The sequence below is a fragment of the Gorilla gorilla genome, chromosome 23 (genome assembly GCF_029281585.2).
Source record: "Gorilla gorilla gorilla isolate KB3781 chromosome 23, NHGRI_mGorGor1-v2.1_pri, whole genome shotgun sequence".
In the NCBI taxonomy this organism is placed as follows: Eukaryota; Metazoa; Chordata; class Mammalia; order Primates; family Hominidae; genus Gorilla; species Gorilla gorilla.
In genome coordinates this window covers 43,497,281-43,511,396 of record NC_086018.1, presented here as the reverse complement: position 1 = coordinate 43,511,396, position 14,116 = coordinate 43,497,281, and the positions used below count along the sequence as shown (strand labels likewise).

The 14,116-nt window shown below is 48.7% G+C and overlaps 1 long non-coding RNA gene across 1 annotated transcript; it reads left to right on the top strand.

Moving 5' to 3' along the window:
• Positions 1 to 1,681: 1,681 nt before the first annotated feature.
• Positions 1,682 to 4,376, top strand: LOC134758215 (uncharacterized). Its single transcript, XR_010133146.1, has 3 exons — positions 1,682 to 1,875; positions 3,826 to 3,891; positions 4,135 to 4,376. It is a non-coding gene; the product is annotated as an uncharacterized lncRNA (long non-coding RNA).
• Positions 4,377 to 14,116: the final 9,740 nt, after the last annotated feature.

The window sequence follows — 14,116 nt, the reverse complement described above, 5'->3', positions numbered from 1 at the left end:
GCCCCCGGTCCTATCCCCCAACACTCCGTGAAACCCGATCCCCTCCTCCCCCACCCCCTCTCGAGGGGAGGGCTCAGGATCAAAGGTTATCCCCGCCCGACTCCGCGCGGAGGAGCGGGTACCCGGGCCTGCAGTCTGAGGCCCGGCTGCTGGGGGGGACTGGGGCAGGCCTTACCGCCCACCCCGCACCCTCGGCCGGGAGGCTGCAGGTCGGTGGCTGCCCCCAGGCGTGTCCCGGGATGGGACCCGACTCTGCCCTCAGAGACAGGGACAGTCGGGCCAGGCCAACAACCAACCAAAATCCCAACGTGTGCTGGGCTCACCCGGGACACCAGGGCCGGAGGGAGAGACCCGGGAAGTCACCGAGGCTGCAGGGGAGGCAGCTTTGGCGCTGGGCCTGCGGGAGCCTCTTGTATAGGAATTCATGGCTACGGGGTTACTGAGGATGAATTAGTCTTTGGAACCACAAGTAGATTTATTTTCCAAAGAAGAAAAATAAAATGGTGCAGGTGAAGATGCGGAGGAACTGGATGAGACGCATAGGAACGCCACTGAGCAGCTCAAAGCGGTGTCCCTGTGAGTTCACCATGGACCCCTTGAGCCACCAACGCCCCGCCCAGCCTTACACTCAGCAGAAACGCATACAACATGTGCTCCAAAAGCCAGAAAGACATGTAGGAGAACGCCCATAGCCGCACATTCATAATTCCTCCAATTGGGAAGCCCAGCGTCATCAAGGCAGATGAATATCGTGGAGTATTCGGGCTTAGGAGCACGACAAACGGAACAGGAATGAATGATCCGCAACTCACATAACGGGTAAATCTCACAGACATAAGTCAGAGTAATAGAGTCAGCCACAAAGGAACACTCGCTGCATGATTCCATTTACATAAAAGGCAAGAACAGGCCGGTGGCGGTGGCTCACACCTGTAATCCCAGCACTTTGGGAGGATGAAATGGGCGGATTGCCTGAGGTCAGGAGTTCGAAACCAGCCTGGCCAACATGGTGAAACCCTGTCTCTACTAAAAATAAAAATAAAAATAAATTAGCCAGGCATGGTGGTGCACACCTGTAGTCCCAGCTACTCGGGAGGCTGAGGCAGGAGAATCGCTTGAATCCGGGAGACGGAGGTTGCAGTGAGCCGAGATCTCACCACTGCACTCCAGCCTGGGCGGCGGAGTGAGACTCCGTCTCAAAAAAAAAAAAAAAAAAAGGCAAGAACAGTTCAGAGGTCAGGAGAGTGGTGATCCTGGAGTGGGAGCGTGCTGGGCTTTCGGGGGCTGGTTAGGTTCAGCTTTCTTACTCTGGGTATTGGTTACAAGGTTGGGCTCAGTTTGTGAGAATTTATTGAGCTGTTCATTTATGGTACGTGCCCTTTTCTGAATACATGTTGTTTCTTTCTGTTTTTTTGAGATGGTGTTTTACTTTTGTTGCCCAGGCTGGAGTGCAGTGGCACAATCTCAGCCCACTGCAACCTCCACCTCCCGGGTTCAAGCGATTCTCCTGCCTCAGCCTCCTGAGTAGCTGGGACTACAGGCATGCACCACCACGCCTGGCAAATTTTGTATTTTTAGTAGAGACGGGGTTTCTCCATGTTGGTCAGGCTGGTCTTGAACTCCCGGCCTCAGGTGATCCACCCGTCTTGTCCTCCCAAAGTGCTGAGATTACAGGCGTGAGTCACTGTGCCCGGCCACATGTTAAATTTTAAAATGAAAAACAAAAGGACAAGAACTCATCTCCCCACAGGGTGTCTTACAAGTTTGAAGTTTGCAGAGAGCCCAGGAAAGCTTACCAAGGGGACCAGCATGCTCACGCCTCTGAGGTTAAGGAGGCCCCTCAGGAAGAGGTGACATACGACTGGCCAGTGAAAGGTGAGCAGAGGTGGGAAGGGTTTCCTTGGTGTTGCCAGCTTTCCTGATGTCTCTGCAAAGGTTTGGAGGCACCAGAGATCCTGGTCCGTTTTGACTTTGGATGGGGTGGGGTGCGGAAACACAGCACATCAGCAGATGGCCCGAGGGAGGCATTTCTGAGTTGGAACAGGTTGGGAACTCATTACTACTTTGGTATTAACTTAATTCGTTTAAGCCATCGGAGAATGGGGTGCCCTAGAAGGAGTCTAGATGACTAAGGGAAGGTGGTGGAGGGCGAAGGGGGAACCAGAGGACCTGGGGGATCCAGAAAGAAGATGTAGAAACAGGCAGAGAGGTAGAAGGAAACCAGGAGAAGGCAATATCCAAGAAGGAATCAAAAAGTGATTCTGGGCAGGGCGTGGTGGCTCATGCCTGTAATCCCAACACTATGGGAGGCCGAGGTGGGTGGATCACTTGAGGTCAGGGGTTCGAGACCAACCTGGCCAATATGATGAAACCCCATCTCCACTAAAAATACAAAAATTAGCCGGGCATGGTGGTGCATGCCTGTAGTCCCAGCTACTTGGGAGACTGAGGCAGGAGAGTTGCTTGAACCCTGAAAGCGGAGGTTGCAGTGAGCCAAGATTGTACCACTGCACTCCAGCCTGGGTGATAGCAAAAGAAAGTGATTCTGGCTGGGACTGCCCAGTGTGGCCCAGTGCTCAGTGAAGCCAGGACTGAGAAGTCCCAATGGGGTTGGAGCAGGTGGCCGCTGGTGATGTGACCGGGGCCCTTTCTGGGGATGGGGAGGGAGTGGCTGAGAAGGGGGTGGGGATGAGGAAACAGGGACAGTAGGAGGAGGTGACTCCTTCATTCAGCTAGGCACTGACACTGCCCTAGGCAGGCAGAGGGACTGCTAGGAGGAGGAGGGCTGAGCCAAGCCTGCAACAGCTGGGGAGGGAGGCCGGAGCCAGGAGAGAGGACATGGAAACCTGGCCTCTCCCGGCCTTTCCTGAAGCTTCAAGAGCTTACTCCTGTTCTGAGGCGCACCCCCAACCATTTTTTTTTTTTTTTTTTTTTTGAGGCAAGTCTCACACTGTCACCCAGGCTGGAGTGCAATGCCACGATCTTGGCTCACTGCAACCTCTGCCTGCCGGGTTCACGCAATTGTCCTGCCTCAGGCTCAGGGGTAGCTGGGATTACAGGCACACACCATCACACCCAGCTAATTTTTTGTATTTTTAGTAGAGACGGGGTTTCACTATGTTGGTCAAACTGGTCTCGAACTCCTGACCTTGTGATCCGCCTGCCTCAGCCTCCCAAAGTGGTAGGATTACAGGCGTGAGCCATGGCGCCCAGCCAAGGCGCCCCCTTTTTAGGCACTCACTCTGGTCCTCATCCCAGGCCTGTCCTCCATGGCCTCTCCACATCCTCTTGTCCGTGTGGCTGGTGACTTGGAAAGTCAGGCACTGGGTGTCAGGAAAGTAGGCACCACCATGGACCCCTATCCCCCAGGACCAGCTAGAGGTCCTGACAGCCTGGGACAGGGTCTGAGGCCAGACCACCTGGGTTCCAATCCAAGCTCGCTACTCTCTGGCTCTGTGGCATTGAGCATTTGACTTCTTGGTACCTTGTTTCCTCATCTGTCACGTGGGGCAAGGATTAGGACTTTGCACTTTGCACGGTCGTGAGAATTGAAGGAGATGCTGACTCTCATCACATGAGCCCCACAGAGAAAACTCTGTAATGTAATCACTGTCAGCTGCTGTGCTGGTGGTGACAGTGATGTGCCTTCAGGACCACACAGGGGAGTACCAGTCCTGACCCCCTCCTCATTCACTGTCTGGCTCTGGGCAAGTCCCTTTCTGGGCCTCAGTTTCCCTATCTGCAAAATGCAGGAGACGGACTAGGATGCTTCTAAGCATGCTTCAGACCCCAAAACCCAGGCTGACTCTCGGCCCCCTTCTCTAGTTCTCAGCACATCCAGCTTCCAGAGGCCCACTGGAAGATCATAGGCCTGAGATTCTTGCAGTCCAGGTGAGCCACACCCAGGTGCTGGGAGAAGAACCCATCATGGGCACGGGCATTCCTGCACATTCTTGCTGAGTATGCCCCAAATGCAAAGCCCTGGTCACTCTGTACCCATGTCTCAGGGTCGTGTTTGCAACAAGCAACCTCAAAGGAGGAGGTACCATCTCCCTCTGGACGAGTTTACCGTAAAATCGGTAAATTCCCCAAACTCAGTGTTCTCCTGTGTAATGCAGCCCATTGTGTGTGCAGGCATCCACCATCCGTGATGGGCCCTTGACCTCGCCCACTCCACACCGACCCTAGGACTTGGAAGACACAAGGAACTCATGTGAACACCATGCTGAAACTGCAGCTATTATTTTACTGCAACTAATAAAGTCCCTGTCTCTGACCCAGGAGTCTCAGAACTAGATACTGGCAGTGCCTCTAATTGAATGGAGGTCATCTGACTCCCTTTGTATCTTGGGTTCTGTTTTTCAATAAAAATTATAGCGTTGTAACATTTCCCTGTCTTATTAGAAATCTCCATTACATATCCAGTGAGTGGATATGTTTAGAAGTCGCATACACATTTACTTAACCACTCACTCTCCTATTAGGGGACATTTTCGTCATTTAAACTTTGCAGCATTAGAAATTATGCTGCCGTGAAACCTCTGCGCTCCAGGTTCAGCTGTACCTCTGTGGCTCCCAGCAGGAATGGCCTAGAAGAGTAAGTGCTGCACCAAGAAACTGACAAATTCACAATCCAGAGAGAGACACAGCAGCTGTGAGTCTCTCCGCTTCCAGCCAGCATTGTGTCACTTCGTTGTTTAATCTGAGCTATTTCCACAGGGAAAAGAAACTCTTATCTTCTTTCAAAGTATGTTTTTAATCATCAGAGAGGTTGAACCCTTCTCATATGCTTATTAGCTGTTTCTATTTCTCTTTGGATGGCTCCCTTCATAACCTTTAAGTGTTTATTTTTGTAATAGAATTATTTAAAACAGTGAAAATCTAGGGAAAAATACAGAGTTCAACAATAGCCCATTTATGGTATGTACAGTTGGATTCAACCCTATCAATATTTCATGATTCAGTGGGATATCTGTGCCATTGTTGAGAAGACAGAATAGGATACATAAATAGAAATATGGTATTTGTGAACTAATATTCTGTGAAAAAATAGAAAACCAAATTGAGTGTGAGTGTGGAGCAAGGACCACGTAAAAGCTGTATTCATGTGGCTAAAGACTAAAAGGAAACTGAAAGAAAGTGGATGGTGTGTTTGACGAGTGAAAAATTTTTGTTGTTGTTTTTTGTTTCAGGAAACAGTTGAGTCAGGGAGGAATAATTGTGCCAAAAACCTAGAGACATATATAGTCACTGCACTTCAACCTGACCCCGAGTTTCTTGGCAACCAAAGCAAAATTCAAATTATGATCAAATTATGATTATACTGTTCTTGTTTCCTGACCAAAGACAGTCCACCATTAGGAGAGACATGGTTGTTTCTGGCATTAAATTATCATCATTTTTCTCCTGAGTCTTTTTTTTTTTTTTTTTTTTTGAGATGGAGTTTCGCTCTTGCCTACCAGGCTGGAGTGCCACGGTGCAATCTCAGCTCACCGCAACCTCCACCTCCTAGGTTCAAGCGATTCTCCTGCCTCAGCCTCCTGAGTAGCTGGGATTACAGGTGTGCGCCACCACGCCCGGCAAATTTTTGTATTTTTAGTAGAAACGGGGTTTCACCATGTTGGCCAGGCTGGTCTTGAACTCCTGATCTCAGGTGATCCACCTGCCTCGGCCTCCTAAAGTGCTGGAATTACAGGCGTGAGCCACCTTGCCCAGCCCCCCTCAGTCTTTATGTAAGAGTCAAGAGACTTGATGAGCAGCAAATTTGCTTGTAGTTTGCAAAAAATGAAACTGGTCTTTGGAAAAGTTCCATTAGGGGATGTAGGGGCCAGGGAGGCCCCCCACCCTTTGATCCCTGGGTCCTGGGCAAGATGACACACACCCCAAGGAATCTACTCCAAGCAGGAAGTCATTCATTATGTCCCGCTGTGACAGTCCAGCTTTTTTCCATCCCAGAGGAGCAGAACAACAGGTCACTCTCCCCTGATAACAAATAGCCCTCCAAATGTTTGAAAGATCATTATTGGCATGCATGGACTGTTTTTCCCTGAATTAGGACACAGACAGCTTTGACGCTGCCTAACCTCTGGAACACAAGTCTCCATCGGTTTTTGCACGTGGTGCTGCTGCTGCTACGCCCCGTCCGCTCCCTCTCTTAGCTTTTGGAGAGCAGCAGCTGCCCTGGTCTCTGCTCACCCCTCCAGGTGCACCTCAGCCTCACGTCCCTTGCACACATGCAGCAGCCCCCCAGCCCTTGCAGGGCTCCTAGAGCACCCAAGCTCCAGCCTCCCTTCCTTGCATCTTTGCTCAACCAGGCTCCTTCCTGTCCTGCAAGTCTCAGCCAAGATGCCACCTCTGCAGAGAGCCTTTCCTGCCCATCATCCTGACCAAGTCCCTGCACCTTGGTACCCTACACCCACCCCCCTCTTTATGACACATATCCCCCTTCATATTCCTTTATTTCTTTGTTAATGTATTGATTTTTTTTCTTCTGCCCACTAGTCTATGGGCTCCCTGAAGGCAGGGACAGTGTCAGCCCCGTTTTGCTGCTATGCCCTGGGTTACTGAGCAGGTCTCTGATGCTCAGTACATTTTTGTTGGTGCATGAATGGAGAGGGCAATGCCTAGCAGCTGGCGATGCCGTGTGTTTTGAGACAGAGCCATGTGTAACATGACAGCCACTGCTGAGATAGCCACTCTCTCCATATTACAGCAGAGGAGACTGGCTTAGAGAGGTGGCAGAGTCCCTGTACCCGGTGTGGCTTTCCAGATACTGCCCTCTGCCAGCATGGGAGCTGTGGTCCACTCACCTCCACACCTCCACTCCTGGGTCCATTTCTTTTCTTTTTTTTTTTTTTTTTTTTGAGACAGAGTTTCACTTTTGTCACCCAGGCTGGAGTGCAACGGCGCGATCTTGACTCACCACAACCTCCGCCTTCCGGGTTCAAGTGCTTCTCCTGCCTCAGCCTCCCGAGTAGCTGGGATTATAGGCATGCGCCACTACGCCCGGATAATTTTGTGTTTTTGTAGTAGAGACGGGTTTCAGCATGTTGGTCAGGCTGGTCTCAAACTCCCAACCTCAGGTGATTCGCCTGCCTCGGCCTCCCAAAGTGCTGGGAATATTGGCGTGAGCCACCACGCCCAGTCACTCCTGGGCCCATTTCTGAGTCCCTCCTCCACTAGGGGCTTTTTTCCTCACTGGGAAGGTCCCGGGGCAATGGCTTGATGAGCAATAAATGCAACAAGAGCTCCATGCTTTTAAGTGGGCTGCCAAAAAATTAGAGATTTCAAGTTATTCCACACACATAAAATTTGGAGAACCACGGGCTCTGCCAAGCCTCCAGTAGATGCCTCCCACACAGCACAACACCCAATTCAAGGCTGATATGGTCAGGATTTGTGTCCCCACACAAACCTCATCTTGAATTGTGACCCACAGGGATTTACGAAGAGACCAGGTGGAGGCAATTGAATCATTGGGGTGGATCCCTGCTGCTGTTCTCATGATAGTGAGTTCTCATAAGATCTGACTATTTCATTTTGTTTTATTTTTTATTTTTATTTTTACTTATTTTATTTTTTTTGAGATGGAGTCCTGCTCTGTCGCCCAGGCTGGAGGGCGGTGGAGTGCATCTCAGCTCACTACAGCCTCTGCCTCCCGGGTTCAAGCAATTATCATGCCTCAGCCTCCCAAGTAGCTGGAATTACAGGAGCAAGCCACCACACCCAGCTAATTTTTGTATTTTTAGTAGAGACAAGGTTTCACCATGTTGGCCAGGCTGGTCTCGAACTCTTGACCTCAAGTGATCCACCTGCCTCTGCCTCCCAAAGTGCTGGGATTACAGGCATGAGGCACTGCACCCGGCAAGATCTGATGATTTTATAAGGGAGGGGCTCTTCCCACTTCACTTGGCACTTCTTCCTGCAGCCTTGTGAAGAAGGTGCCTGTCTTCTCTCTCACCTTCCACCATGGTTGTAGGTTTCCTGAGGCCTCCCCAGACAGGCAGAACTGTGAGTCAATTAAACCTCTTTCCTTTATAAATTACAGTCTTGGTATGTCTTTATCGTGGTATGAAAATGGACTAATACAAAGGCGTTCCAGAATGCCGTGTACTGTCTTCATGGGACTCCTCCTGCAGTGACAACCCCATGTCCTCAGGCCAGGCGGTGATGGGGGAATCCCTGGAGGCTGAGGAAGCACCAAGGAAGTGGTCAAAGAAGGCTTCCTGGCCGGGCACGGTGGCTCACACCTGTAATCCCAGCACTTTGGGAGGCTGAGGTGGGTGGATCACTTGAGGTCAGGAGTTTGACACCAGCCTGGACAACATGGTGAAACCCCGTGTCTATTAAAAATACAAAAATATTAACTGAGCATGGTGGCGCATGCCTGTAATCCTAGCTACTCAGGAGGCTGAGGTGGGAGGATCACCTGAACCCGAGAGGCAGAGGTTGCAGTGAGCCGAGATCGTGCCACTGCACTCCAGCTTGGGCAGCAGAGTGAGGTTCTGTCTCAAAAAAAAAAAAAAAAAAAAAGCTTGTTGGAGGAGGTGACCCAACACTGGCACTTTCACAGTCTATAGGATGAGAGTAGGAGTTAAAGAGGTTCAGGACCAGAAGTGGCCTCGGGGAGGGTGACAAACATCCCAGATAAGGGAGCAGGCTGTGTACAGGTCTAGAGGAAGGATGTTGGGTTCAAGTAGTGGGTGTAGTTCAGCAGAGGTTGGGGATAGGGGTGATCAGAGGAGGGGCTGAAAGGTGGGTGGGGCCGCCACAGGAAGGGTGGACAGTAGGGAGTGGTCCTATACCAAACACCTCAAAGAGGGTTAAGAATTTAGTCCAGGCACCGTGACTCACACCACTTTGGGAGGCCAAAGCAGGCAGAACACGAGGTCAGGGGTTCGAGACCAGCCTGACCAACATAGTGAAACCCTGTCTCTATTAAAAATACAAAAAATTAGTTTGGCGTGTTGGCGCGTGCCTGTATTCCCAGCTACTCGGGAGGCTGAGGCAAGAGAATCACTTGAACTGGAGAGGCGGAGGTTGCAGTGAGCCGAGATTGCATCATTGCACTCCAGCCTGGATGACAGAGTGAGACTGCATCTCAAAAAAACAGAAAAAAAAATAAAAATAAAAAAGAAATTTGGCAGAAGCCAGCTGCCCTCCCAGCTCCCTGCTGGAGGCCCGTCTTGCACTTCTATCTAAGGATGTTAATTTCCATGTGTCGTTCGCCCCAGCATGTGCCAGGCCTTTGGTCTCATTTTACTTACACAGTCAGCCGTGAGAGACGCACGCTCTCCTGTCTCACAGCAAGGGAGGCAGGATCATAAAGGAACCAGTCAGCTTCACGAGGACCCATGGCAGGGCCAGGATGCAACCCAGGCATGCCTGGGACCTGAGCCATTTCTCACCACCACACCGCGCCCACACAGCACACTGCCAAATGATTGCTTAGTGTTAGGAGCTGAACTGTGTCCCCCGCAAATTCATCTGTTAAAATCCTAACCCTAGTCCTTCAGAATGTGCCTGTATTTGGAGGTAGGGTCTCTGCAGAGGTCATATGAGTGGGCCCTCCCTAATCCAATAGGAAGAGGATTATAAGAAGAGGGGGTTGGGACACAGACACACACACACCCAGAGTAGACCATGTGATAACCAGGGAGAAGACAGACAGCCCTCTGCAAACTAAGGAGAGAGGCCTCAGGAGAAACCAACCCTGCCGACCCATTGATTTTGGACTTCTGGCCTCTACAATACATTTCTATTGTTTAATCATCCAGTCTGTGGTCCTTCATTATGGCAGCCCGAGCAAACTAGTACAGCTGGAGACTTGAGGGAGAGGAATTATGTGTCTATGATCTGGGACATGATAGCTCTTTTCTTTTGTTTTTTGTTTGTTTGTTTATTTGAGATGGAGTCTTGCTCTGTCACCTAGGCTGGAGTGCAGTGGTGCAGTCTTGGCTCACTGCAGCCTCTACCTCCCAGGTTCAAGTGATTCTTCTGCCTCAGGCATGTGCTACCACACCCAGCTCATTTTTGTATTTTTAGTAGAGTCGGTGTTTCACCATGTTGGCCAGGCTGGAAACTCAGGTGATCCGCCCGCCTCGGCCTCCCAAAGTGCTGGGATCACAGGCGTGAACCACCTCACCCAGCCTGATCTGGGACATTGTAAATAGGTGTGAACCAGGGAAGGAAGGAGCAGGAGAGCACAACATTCCAGGACGTTCCAGAACCTCCACTATCCTGGGACACCAGTTCAAACAAAATGAACGTCATTTATCTTTATGTTAAAACATAGTTCCTGGGAGCTTATATCCAGGGCAACTTGAATCTATACTCCCATGTTGTAGTCCTCGAATGGAACCCAAATAAACTCTCTACTGGAAGAAAAATAAATAAATCAACCCCATAGTTCCTGAGTTCCATACTTCTACTCCGCTTTGAAGACTGAAGTTCCTATGCCACAGGAACAAAAGTCCAGAAACAGAAAAGCTGGTAGGATCCTAACACCGGGGGCAGGGAGAGTGCCGTTCTGGCTCTCTAATAGTAGTTGGTGGAGCTGGAAAAAGTGAATGTCCAAAAGATTAAAGCATGGGTGCTCACGTGGAAGAAACAGAACAAAACAAACCCGTTACGTGGCTGAAGCAAATGCAATTTTGTTTGTCTCTCATTTTGACAAAACGAGAGAACACGCACCAAAGGAGTTCTGGAAAGACTGCCCCATAGCCTGGGGGCAGCAGTGGCAATCGGGACAGTTGTTTCGTGTGAGTTTTTGTTTGTTTCAGGGAAGATTTGCATTTCTTCCATATGAGCCATAACTATTGCTTAGAAGTGGTGATCTTTAAATTTCCTGTTGGTCCAGGTTGCAGAACAGTGAAGTGGGATTCTAAAGGATGTCTTTCTTTTTCTTCCTGTGTTTGAGGAATTCCCACTTAAGAGCTCCATTAGGAGACCCGGCTTTCTTTCCACTACAGGAACAAAACTCTCACTTCTCCCCCATCAGCTTCCCTTAAATCTGGGGTGCTGGCCCAGGACCGAGGCCAAGCCATCAAATGTGGCCACCCCGGGCTTTGTCATGGGGGCCAGTGGCGGGAAGGAGCAGGGTGTCATGGGTAGCAATTAGCTAGGCCCAGTGTCTCAGGTGGTAAATGAATTTATCAAGACAGTCGTAAATAAAGAAAAGCAGATTTATAAGAGAAGATATGAAACTACGTTGCGTGGCCGGGTGTGATGGTTCATGCCTGTAATCCCAGGACTTTGGGAGGCCGAGGTGGGCAGGTCACAAGATAAAGAGGTTGACACCATCCTGGCCAACATGGTGAAACCCCATCTCTACTGAAAATACAAAAATTAGCTGGGCGTGGTGGCGGGTGCCTGTAGTCCCAGCTACTCAGGAGGCTGAGGCAGGAGAATCACTTGAAACCGGGGCATGGGGGTTGCAGTTAGCCAAGATTGCACCACTACACTCCAGCCTGGAGAAAGAGCGAGACTCCGTCTTAAAAAAAAAAGAAAGAAAGAAAATAGAAAAGAAAATATGTTAAAAGATTGCAATGGGCAGTGCAGCAGAGAAGGGGGTGCCTGCAAAAAGGCAGGGGCTGGAGGGAAGTTTCATAGGGTTGTGCTGGAGGCGGCTACTTGCAGAAGAGGTCATTGTGCCATGAGGTCGTTGTGCCCTCAGGTTGTTTGATTAGCCACCTCTCAGAACAATTGTTCATTGTTCTTCCCCACCTGGGGCCCCTTCCTCCTTGTTGCTTACTTATAGGAACTCCACATGTCCCCTCTGACAAAATAACAATGACAAATCTTTGGCATTGTGGCAGAGGTCTCATCTTTCAACTGATTCCTGCTGACCAGGGGCATAGGGTTACCCCTACCTAGGATTATCTATCTGTCAAGAGACCCTATGGGTCCTTGTCCCAGACTGCAGGACCTAGGATATTGGATCTTGCTGGATGGAAGAAGGGACTCAGAGAGGGGGAGCAAACTGATGTCCAGGCCGGGTGAGGTGGCTCACACCTGTAATCCCAACACTTTGAGGGGCCAAGGCAGGTGGATCACAAGGTCAGGAGTTCAAGACCAGCCTGGCCAAGATGGTGAAACCCTGTCTCTACTAAACATACAAAAATTGGCCGGGTGTGGTGGCAGGCACCTGTAATCCCAGTTACTCGGGAGGCTGAGGCAGAGAATTGCTTGAACCCAGGAGGCGGAGGTTGCAGTGAGCTGAGATGGCACCACTGCATTCCAGCCTGGGTGACAGAGTGAGACTCCATCTCAAACAAAACAAAACAAAACAAAACAAAGCAAAACAAAAAAAACCCCTGATGTCTAGCTGCATTCAGTGGAGACTTATAAAGGTAGCAGACATCACTGGGGAGAGACCAATATTCCCTTTGCAGCATCATTTGAAGTTGAAACTGCTGAATTCTAGAAGATAAAATGTTGTGTCTTATTTATTTATTTATGTAATATTTTGAGACAGAGTCTTTTTCTATTGCCCAGGCTGGAGTGCAATGGCACAATCTCGACTCACTGCAACCTTCACCTCCCAGGTTCAAGCATTTCTCATCCCTCAGCCTTCCAAGTAGCTGGGATTCCAGGCATGTGCCACCATGCCCAGCTACTTTTTGTATTTTTAGTAGAGATAGGGTTTCGCCATGTTGGTCAGGCTGGTCTTGAACTCCTGCCCTCAAGTGATCTGCCTGCCTCAGCTTCCCAAAGTGCTGGGATTACAGGCATGAGCCACCATGCCCAGCCAATAAAATTTTGTTTCTTAAGCCAGTTGCCAAAAAGGCAAAGAAAAAAACCCTTTTGCAGTGTGACTGTTTTTCCTTATTGGAAGCCCATTTAGATAACCTGGAAGTTAAGCTCAATGAAAAAGTGTTTGAATTTAATTAGACAAAAGAAGAGTGTGTTCAGGGTTATGAATGTAGGAGGGGAATACATGACTCTTAGGAGCAGTATGAGAAGTTTTCGTGTTTTTTTTTTTACATTGAGAATTCAGATATATTAAGAAAAGTTAAGGGTACAGAATTAAGTTACTTTAGAGGAAAACAGTGCTTACGTTTTTGACCTTCAAGTTGAAACATTTTAGCATTAGGTCATAACAGAACTGGAGGAAAAAGTTACAGGAGCTGATAAAAACTGAAGGAAAGAGATGTCTGGATGCAGTGGCTCACACCTGTAATCCCAGCATTTTGGGAGGCCAAGGCGGGTGGATCACCTGAGGTCAGGAGTTTGAGAGCAGCCTGGCCAACATTATGAAACCCCCATCTCCACTAAAAATACAAAAAAAAAAAAAAAAAAAAAGCCGGGCAGCGCATGCCTATAATCCCAGCTACTTGGGAGGCTGGTGCAGAAGAATTGTTTGAACCTGGGAGGCAGAGGTTGCAGTGAGCCGAGATTGCACCGCTGCACTCCACCCTGGGTGACGGAGCGAGACTCTTCTTAAAACAAACAAACAAACAAACAAAAAACTGAAGGAAAGAGTTATTATCATAGGCCTTCTCCAGGAGAGAAAATGGTGAAAGCAGTGGGACACAGCAAACAATGAATTTCTGAGATATGATTCTGAGAAGTTTTTTAAAAGAAACATTAAAAGTAAAACTTCTTGCAATTTTATTAAGAGCAGATTAATACCTTAAGAAAACCTTGTTTTAACATAGGGGACCATTGTAAGAAAGATCGTCCTAAATAATTCCCTTTCAATTATAATCATCTTAATCCCGTATAAAATTCCTTTCATAAATTCCCCTTTATGAACCTTTTAATGACTTACACAAACCATCTACCACATGCCTAGAGTTTCTGACTTGTCCTAAACATCCCTCTTTCTTAAACAACCAGTCATTTTCCTTTAGGACAAGAGTTTACCATACAAGATCTTTTCTCATATAAAATCTCTTTCTTTATAACCTTCCTTACCAAAAATACCTCCTTACCTTTATGATCATTTTATGTCTCTCTTATTTCCTGGTTCCTTTTACCTTGTTTTGTATGTAACTTTTAAATAAACTTTGAATTATTCCTCTTTACCTTGTTTTGTATGTAACCTTAAATAAACGTTGAATTAGACATAAATTATTTTCCTTTTATTAGGAAATTAAGGTTTGTACAGCATGTT